The sequence below is a fragment of the Eulemur rufifrons genome, chromosome 19 (assembly GCF_041146395.1).
Source record: "Eulemur rufifrons isolate Redbay chromosome 19, OSU_ERuf_1, whole genome shotgun sequence".
Lineage (NCBI taxonomy): Eukaryota > Metazoa > Chordata > Mammalia > Primates > Lemuridae > Eulemur > Eulemur rufifrons.
In genome coordinates this window covers 78,028,556-78,038,526 of record NC_091001.1, presented here as the reverse complement: position 1 = coordinate 78,038,526, position 9,971 = coordinate 78,028,556, and the positions used below count along the sequence as shown (strand labels likewise).

Sequence of the window (9,971 nt, the reverse complement as noted above, 5' to 3'; positions counted from 1 at the left end):
CCTATGGGATATATTTCTGTGACTGTCAGTTCATACCCCTTAGGAGTATTGAGAAATTGTTAAAAGTAGTCAAATATTCTGTCTAGTACCCCTGGTGAACTTTGATCAAACTAAATTGATTCTAAAATTCTCTCTCTGGTTTGAGGCTGGTCCGGAAAGCTGTGTAGCCTGAGTTCAGCGAGCACATGCTCTAGCTCTGGCACTCAGTCATCCATACCTGCTCTCTTAGAGCTTATTTTAAAAAATTTTCTCTTGGCAAAGTGTTTATTCTGTAGCCTTAGTATTTCTAGAGTCCTGCGTGGCTCAGTCTTTGCCTGTCGTTGGTTTTCTTCTCTGAACCCAACAATAGAGAACACCGGGGGAAAATCAGATTGGCGGATCTCAGTGGTTTTCAGCAGCTAACACAAAAATGTGAGAGCTCGTAGGAGGATGAATGTGTTTGGCTGCCAGGCTGGGAGGAATGACAGCCCGGAGAGGAAGAAATCCAGGGACATACAAGGGACTGGTTGGCAGAGAGCTTTCTAGTGTGTCCTTTCTTTCCCCCCCATTACTCTGGGTGATTGTTGCCTGTGATCTGAGGGCAGGAAAGCAACAGTGCCTGGCAGAAGTGGCGGTGTAGTGTCAGGGCAGCTCCGGATCCAAGGTGAGAAGTCAGTAGTGACAACACCTCGATGCCCACTGAGCATTTTCTTATCCTGCCTTCTCCTTCTGTCCAGTGGGCTCGGTACTTACAATAGAGCCTTTCTGTTCTTCTGAGAACGTGCCTGGGGATGAGGTGATGAGAGGCCAGGGTGATGCTTGCTGGTAGTGATGGTGGTGGGGGTTGTGTAACGGTTGAATTCAGATTGCAACCTTTGAGGCTTTCTACCTTAAAGACTACCCTCCTTTAACTCACCTGGATAACAAGTAAGACCTAAGTTTTTACCCCTTTCCTAAGTAGACATTATTTGCAAAAGCAGTTGATAGTCCTAAGGGAATGAAAGATGAGCTTACAAGAAAAAATGGTAAGACAAGTGAGGAGTAAAAATTCCATGAAAGAAATTTAACAAAATATCAAATAAGCTGAAACAAAGGGAACAGAATAAACAGTAATTTAAAAAATACAGTAATTATCCTTAGATAAAGGAGAATATTGAAACAAAGCAGGGAGAAGCAAATATGAAGAACCAACTGGATATTGGGTGTCTAAATACAATTGCTGAAATAAATAACTCAGTAGATGGGCCACATATCAGAATGAATACAGTCAAAGAGCATATTATTAGACTAAAATATTAGAATAAGGAACTTTCTCAGAAGGCATTGGAAAAGGATAAAGAGATACAAAGAATGCAAATTAACAGAGATGAAGGATTGAAGTAGAAGTGTAAATATCCCTCTAAGAGAATCATGAAAGAAGAACAAAGACTTCAAATTGAAAGGACACAGAGTGGTGAATAAGAGAGGTAACCCCACACAGAGAGATTCCATAGTTAACATAAAGGATATCAAAGAAAAATAGAAAATTCTAAAAGCCTTCAAAGATAAAAAGCATATTACCCCAAAGGAACAAGAATATTAGATTATAATCATACTTTCAACAGCCACACTAGATATGGGAAGGCAATGAATTAATATCCTCCAAGTGCTGAAGAAGAAAAGAAGACAGCACTACTAGAATTTTATAATGGGCAAAATTATTACATAAATTTGAGGTTGAAATACAGATAATTTTGGGCATACCACGTCTCAGAGTAATTACTATTATGGATTCATTTTGAAAGAACTCCTGGAGGATGTATTCCAGCTCAAAAGTAAAATGAATTTGGGAGAAAGGAATTAAATCCAAGAGGATGCGATGACTCCAGGAGGAAGGTGAATAAATAACAAATACAGAATACTTAGTATTCTGAGTACACAAAAATACTTCTTAAAAATTGGCAATGAAATTAGCCCCCCACAAAGGATTTATTATTAAATTCTAAAGAATCAACTCTATACAGCCCAGTTCTCCAACTACAAAGAAATAGTTTAGCAATTAGAAATAATTAAAGCACCATATGTATGTATTGGTGTTTCTTAAAGAATAGGTGCAATGGTCATTCTTGTACACGTCTTGTGCATGAGAATAAGACATTTCCTGGGGGCACATTCCTAGAAGTGAAAATTCTAAGCCTTGTGATATGTATAATATATGCATCTTTACTTGATATAGTCAAATTGATCTTTTAAGTTCCATGAATCCCTACCCATGAATTAAAGTTGGGAATTTCATTAGTATTGCATTGAATTTATACATTCATTTAGGGAGGGAACTGATATATTTATAATATTGAAATTTCCCATTGATGAACATAATTTCTCCATTTATTTAGATCTTCATAAGTTTTGTATGTACTTCTTTTGTTATATTTACTCCTGTGTACTGTATGGTTTTCATTACTATTGTGAGGGTTTTTTCCCCCTCCTCTATCATATTTTATAATTGCTAATAAAGGAACACAATTAGACTTCTTTTGTGAATTAAAAAAAAACTGAAGTATAATGTATATGCAATAAAATGCATAGATCTTCAGTGTTTGATAGGTTTGGTAGTTTACATCTGCATAACTGCTTCACAAAACAGACTATTTTGATTACTGTAGAAGGTTCCCCTTCTCAGTCAACGCTTTATCCGTGAGACAACTGCTTTTGGACATACATCTCTACACATTTGTTTTTTCAGTTCTTGAATTTTATATAAATGGAATCATACAGTATTTACTCTTTGTGTCTGACTTCATTCATTTAATGTAGTGTTTTTGAGATTCATCCATCATTGTTGTGGTGTACGAGGTATATCATTAATTTATTCACTTTTATGGCTGAGTACTATTCCATGGTATAAATATGCCACAATTTATTTACTTATTTACCTTATTTGTAAAACTTAAAGTATTATGGGGGTACAAATGTTTCAGGTTACATGGATTGCCTTTGTAATGCTTGAGTCAGGGTTAAAAGTGTGCCCATCAACCCTGTTTAGCTTTTGATGGACATTTGAGTTGTTTCTAGCTTTTGCTCTTTATGAATAAGGCTGTTATATATATATCTTTTTGTGATATATCTTAAAAATTTCTCTCATGTAAATAACTACAAGTGGAGTTGCTGGGTCATATGGTAGATGTATTCACCCTCCCCTTTTTTATTTGTTGGATTATTTATCTTTTTATTCATTTGCAGGAGTTCTTTATGTGTCCTGGATATGAGTTCTTTTTTAGATCTATGTCCTGAATATTTTTTCTCAGGCTTTGCCTTGCCTTTTGATTTTCTAAATGTGTCTTTTGAGCAGAAATGTTTAATTTTGATTAAGTCTGATTTATTATCTTTTTATGATTAGTGTTTTTTTGGGTTCTGACTAGGAAAGCTTGGTATTATAAAATCATGAAGATAATTTTCTGTTAGTTTTTATGAATAGTTCTATAGTTTTATCTTTTAGAAGCTAAAAGTTATATTTCTATCTTTATTTTGTTGTGTTTCCATTCAGTGATTGCCCTTTAATTTTTAGCACATAATCCTAATTAAACATTTTTTTCTACATGTAAAGTTATTTTTATCTCTTTTCTTATCTAAAACATCAGAAGGACTTAATACTCTATACAGTTTTACCATCTTGGTATTGTTCTTAAGCAATAAAAAAGTTATTTCTAAAAGGGTTTATCGTTGATTACATCTACTCATCCATGCTGTTGCTTCTGTGTTTCCCATTGTCTCTTACTTCCCCCATTTCCCTGTGGATTTACTTCTCTTCCCGGGTCTGAGATGGACAGCTTTCATAGTCATTGTATTCTGGAAGGTCCACTCTGTCCTTGCACAGCGTTGGCAGAAAGGGTTCACAGTTGTGCATTCTGGGGTTACAGCTGAGTCTTGCTCAGTTGATTTCTGCTGATAATCATGCCTTGCTGCTGGGTCCTCTGTGACTGACTGGTGGTCAGGGGCCCACGCTGCGCTCTGGCTTTCTTCTGGGCTGTGCTCTGGCCCTGGAGGAGTCCGAGTCCTGTGACATGGCTGGGTTGCTCTTCAGTGTTCCTTCATTTCCTTTTGGCTGTTTCTTCTTCTCAAATACTCATGTCCCCAGAGCTCTAGTGCTGCCCATCTAGCTGCCTAGGAAGCTCTAATGCCACGTGGTCCACCCTGGCTGCCCAGCACCCTGACTCTCCTTCCTCCATCACACAAGCCCTGTGAGCACCATGCCTAAGGGTAGTGTTGGGGGCAGGAGAAGGAGCTCAGCTGATAAATAACATTAGCTGGGTACCTTTCCCAAGCAGACTTTGTATTTCAGCTGGACCAATATTCATGATATTTGGTCAGTTTTTGACATTTTTTCATATATTTTAACTCACATATCCTTTTCAAAACAGGGTGTTTCCCTCAATTTACAGTTGCAAAAATTGAGAATCCTAGATAATCGTGATTTCTTTCAGGTCACAAGACCAGTGAAGGGTGAAGTTCAAACTTTCAAATTAGGTCTTTGAATATGTTGTTTCATGTTCTTTTCACCACAATACATTTGATTGATAGAATGAGGATTTCGGGTGTTGTAGGACACTGATAGGGAGGATGTTCTGAATTTGGTGTGAGAAAGGGGGTGGTGAGGGAAAGAGGAGGTGGGTGGTAGTGGTGGTGGTTGGGAAGGTAATGAGCTTTAACCTCCTTCAAATCACTTGAATTGGGAGATGCTCATGAACAGACATGCAGCTTGCAGATAGATCACAGTGACCTAACTAATTCATCCACAGTCAGCAAAGTGTACATTAATCATGAATTTCCTTATGATCCTTGCTCTTTGGTCACGCATTGATAGATCTCCTTTTTATTCTGTTGAGGGAGAGAAGCATTATATGAATTCTGCAGCATCTTAGGGAAAGAATCTGAGAGTAGTATGCAACGGCAAGCTTTGCAAATGTTTGCTAGACTTGGAAAAAGTGGCAGAATATATGGAACCAGAAATATGTACTGCAGAGGCACACTGGAGGGACAACAGGGATTGTGAAAAGAACTGTGCTTTGCAACTAGACAGATCCTTGACCATCCTGTTCCAGAAAGCATCCACCCCTTCCCAAATCCTCCTCATTACATCCTTCCATTTATTTATAGTATTGTCCCAATCTGTTATATTGCTTGTTTCTTGACTTACTTATTATCTGTCTTCCCCACCAGAATGCAAGCTCCATCTGGGTAGTGACCACCTTGTCTGCTCTGTGCAAGTCTTTATCCACGAAGTCAGGCATAACACTTAGCATATAACATGAACTCAATAACCACTGAATGTAGCTTTACGCAGTGGCAGTATTGTAGTCAATGAAGGTTATCCGAGGCGTGATTATTGCTAATTGAAATCTTTTCCCAATACCCTGTCACGATGACTTGAAATACAGTCAGCAGTGGCAATTTTTTTTTTTTTTTTCTTTGAGACAGAGTCTCGCTCTGTTTCCTGGGCTAGAGTGCTGTGGCCTCAGCCTCACTCACAGCAACCTCAAACTCCTGGGCTCAAGCAATCCTCCTGCCTCAGCCTCCCGAGTAGCTGGGACTACAGGCATGCATCACCACACCCGGCTAATTTTTTTCTCTATATATTTTTAGCTGTCCATATAATTTCTTTCCATTTTTTTTAGTAGAGACGGGGGTCTCGCTCTTGTTCAGGCTGGTCTCGAACTCCTGACCTCGAGTGATCCTCCCGCCTCGGCCTCTCAGAGTGCTAGGATTACAGGCGTGAGCCACAGCAGTGGCAATTTTTGACAGTCTCTATGGAGACTGAACAACAACAACAACAACAAAACCCACTGAATGAATGAATGAGAGCATCCTGTTTGACCACTTGCCAGCCATGTAATGCTGGATAATTTAACTTTAGTTTTTGTGTTTGTAAAATTGCATAAGACGTAAATACCTTGCAGCATTGTTGGAATAAGTACTTGGAATCATGGTGTAAAGTCATAGCATGACATTGGGCATGTTGGAACTCAGAACATGATACCCCACAGTGTGGTGCCTTGAAATGCTGAGCACTTTGAACTAAAGGAGACCAAAGGGGCCTCAAGAAGCAAGATCTCTCTGACCCTCTCCCATACTCCTTTCTCCTTCTCTATTTTCTCCTCCAAGGCAGGCTAAAAAACTAGAATGCCTCTTTCCCAAAGTGAGTCACAGAAACTAGAACTCCTCTTTAGGAAGCAAGCCATAAAACCTAGAAATACTACTCTGTACTTCCCCCTTTTCTGTGTAGGAGCTGGCCATAAAGAAATTCTCTGATCTATTAATACCTTGTCTGATAGTAGGTCATAAGACCCTCATTCCAGAAAGAGTCCCGCCCTATACCTGGGAAGAAGAAATGCCACATAGAGGGGTCAAGAAGAGTCTGAGCAGACAGGCCTTGCTGGTTTCCTCCCAAAGTCTGTTACTGTTAGACCTTTCTTTACGCAGCTGCCCATTCTTCACCAAATCTAAGCGTACAAATGAACAGCTTTTCCTGGGTCTTCGGGTCTTCATTTCTCAAGGCTCCTGTGTCATGTAAAACTTTAATTAAATACATTTGTATATTATTTTCTGTTAATCTACCTGTGTCAGTTTTATTTCAGACCTAGCCAGGAACCCTATGAGGGCTGAGGAAACTTTTTCTCCTCTACAGGAATGTAGTAAGTGCTGAACTAATATTAGCTGCTTTATTTCCTAAGATGAACTCTGTTCAAGTGGATAACAACCCAGTAGAAGAAATCAGACAGGATGTTTCCATTTTGCCTACAATATATGTATTTTTTTCCAAGAAGATACCTGAATGTGTAAAACTCCAGGCAGGACATCCTTCTTTCTCACTGGGCACCGTTCCCTGCCTGGTAAAATTGAATTTGGTAAAATCCTCTCTGCTCTCGTGGTAACTTGTTTAAATGACCACACAGATGGAATTATATGTTTACTTGTCTATTTTCTGAACTAGCCTCTGTGGGGGAAGGAAGACATTCTACTAATTTTTATAATCCTGCTGCCTAGCACAGTGCCTGCTTCCTAGGAGTAGGTGCTTAATTGATGTACATTGAGTGAAAAGTGCTGTTTGAGCTGAGTTTTTATAGACAAAGATGCATATCCTGCAGACAGGTGCAGGGAGGGTTTCTAGGCAGGGGGCGTGGCGTGTGCAAAGGCACGGCAGCCTGAAAGACGAGGCATGCTCCAGGTGGAAAGGCTTGAGAAAGTTGGTAAATTAGTGAGGGAATCAGGGAGTGGGTTTCATTGGGGAGAAGGGGGTTATTTCTGGAAATTTCAAGATCAGGATTGTGGCTTCAAGTTGCCAAACTCCATGAAAGTGTAAGGCACTGGGATTGGGTAAGTCAAAGCATTGTGAGGCATAGATCCAGGCCTATGAGGATGCTGAAGTCTCCAGGAAGGTGCATGAGTGAGAAAGGAGATGGAGACTGAGTTAAGGGTCAAGGGTTCTGATAAATATGATGGAATGATCTGAAGGGCAGAGCAGGGTCAACATGTATGCATCCCCAGTGAAGGTGACCACACTGGCCTGCCAGCTGTGCCTTGCGTGGTTTTCTCAGCAGTGAGGATGGGAGTGCGTTGATTTCTCTCTACTCCGTCATGAAGACCAAACTGGCATCCGCAGGACTCAGGCAAGGGTGCAAACAGAAGTTCTGGCCTGCAGAGCCTCCTTTCTCTCTGTACCCCAATTCCACCCAGCATGCATTGGGCCACCCCAGCCTGCCCCTGTGAGCCCCATCAATACTCTGTAACAGCCATCTTCAGGCCTGTGTGTGTACACTGGGGGTTCAGTCCACCCTGGGGAGGACAAGCCAGGCCCCAAGTATTTAGGTTGCAAATTTTGGGGTCCCAAGTATCAGAGTATGTTTAGTGTGGACTTGGGTGATCATGTCCTTTTGGCCTGTGAGCACCCAGACTCCTTTCCTATGGGTGGAGTATGGCCAGAGCGGGGTCCTCTGAAGCATGGTGTCCAGGGAAGGGGCCACACTTCTGCCCTTATTTTGCTTCATTATCAACTAGCACCCAATTGTGAAATGACTGACTGTAGCAGAGAAAATAGCCAAGGCCATGCAATGGTCTTATTTTCTTCCAGCAAATGGGCTCTTTTAGGGATGAACAAAGATACACTTAAAGGTTATTCTCCTCTTGAGGAAACACCTTAGAGTTTTCAAACTCCTTATTAACCATATCAGACAACAGCCAAATTTGGCCCATGAGTTAGGGCTCTCCTGGGCCAGAGTACATTTCATGGACTCGGTGTTTCTCTCTCTCTGGCTTTTGCTGAGCTCAGCTGCGTGTCTGTCAGGGGGCAGCCTGTGCTTAGGTTCAGGAAGAAAAATGATGTTACAGGGAATTAGGAAAAATTCTGCTCACTGGAGTGCTGGGCTTTGCTTTGTAACTCCATTTTCCTTGTTCACCTAATTAAATTTGTACCACCAAGGTTTCAGGGTGACCAGTGGCCATGAGCTGCGTGAGAATGCAATACCTGGTCAGCTGCTGGCCCAGTCTTGCTACCAGAGGTGTCTGATCTAGGTCACTGCCCTTTATTCATGCCAAGACCAGAGTTTCCAATAAATCTACTTTTATGTAACTCTAGGAAGTGGACACATTTAGTTGTGACAGTTATTAAAGGGACTAGAACCAAGGGACTTGAATCCTTTTATTCTGCCATTAGTTAGCTGCATGGCCTAGATAGATCACTTAACCTCTGAATGGTGATTTCTTCTTTTATAACAAGAGAACCCTGTCTTCCTTCCTAACTCACAGGAATGTTTTGAGGATCTAATGAGCCAGTGCAAGCCAAAGTCTTCTGGAATGTGTAAAACTCATTGAAATGTAAGAGATTATTATCACTGTGGTATGAACCATTTATCATATCCTTTCCAAAGTGACAGCCCCACAGGAGCGTGGCTTTGCTGTGGGGAGGGTGGAGAGATGACAGTGGGAGAGGATTAGTATAGGGGCTGGGAAACGGGGAGGATGGAGCAGGGGCAGATGAGGTAGAGCAAGCTGTTAAAGGAAATGAAAAGTGACTGGAATTCAGGACCTCCTAGTGCTAAATGCTAGGCTAGGCAATCTACGCACACAAGCTCACTTAATATTTACTATACTCTTTCAGGCATTTCTTTCTTACTACTCCGCTTCTACCTTTTTAGAAATAGGGAAATTGAAATGTTCTGGCTTCCTGTACTTTTCTGTCTTCATCTCTTACTACTCTCCCTCACCTCCTTTTTTCTACTACAGCCACACTAATCTTGTTTTTCTGGAACATACATGCCCGGCTCACTCCACCCTGAGGCTTCTGCACTTGCTGTTCCCTTTGCCTGGAACCCCCTTCCCTCAATATCCTCATGTCTCACTTTCTACTTCCTTCCGTTCTATTCAAAAGTCACCTTCTCAGGGAGGCCTTTAAGTACCTCCCCCCCCCCCCCAATGTTTTATATCTCATCCCTCTTCCCTGATCTATTTTTTTTGTCATCAGCACTTGTCACTGTCTAGCATCAATGCATTTCCCTAATTATCTTATATGTCATTGAAATATGTATTTCTCACGACTGGAATAGTGCTTAAAGTAGGCACTCAATATCTATTTGTTGAATGAGTGAATGAATGAATGGAAAACAGAACCATGTGGGCTTGTTCAGAGTTAGTTTTTGATGTCTCTGGGTGACCACCAGTGGATATAATTTATCCCAACACCAAATATTTGCACAATTCCAAATGCTAGCTCTTATGTCTTTTAATTAGACTCCCTCTCACAAATAAGTTTCTTGAATTTTGCTGAAGTACATAGAAACCCAAAAAGCTGCCTTAAACATTCCAGACTTCCTGGGAAGGAGGCTTGGCACACCAGCCTGGTGGATCCGCAGCCAAGGCTCCAACAGCTTAAGGTGGATGGAGGTCTTCCTGGGCCATTGCCTGAAGAGGCGTTGCCTGGGCTTGTGGCATTGGGGAGCCTGGGCTGGAAGCAGCTCCTA

At 41.1% G+C, this 9,971-nt stretch overlaps 1 non-coding gene across 1 annotated transcript; it reads left to right on the top strand.

Annotated features, from left to right (window-relative positions):
• The first annotated feature begins 5,290 nt into the window (after window positions 1-5,290).
• On the top strand, window positions 5,291-5,433 carry LOC138400343 (U4 spliceosomal RNA). The gene has a single exon (XR_011236245.1). It is a non-coding gene; the product is annotated as a U4 spliceosomal RNA (small nuclear RNA).
• Window positions 5,434-9,971: the final 4,538 nt, after the last annotated feature.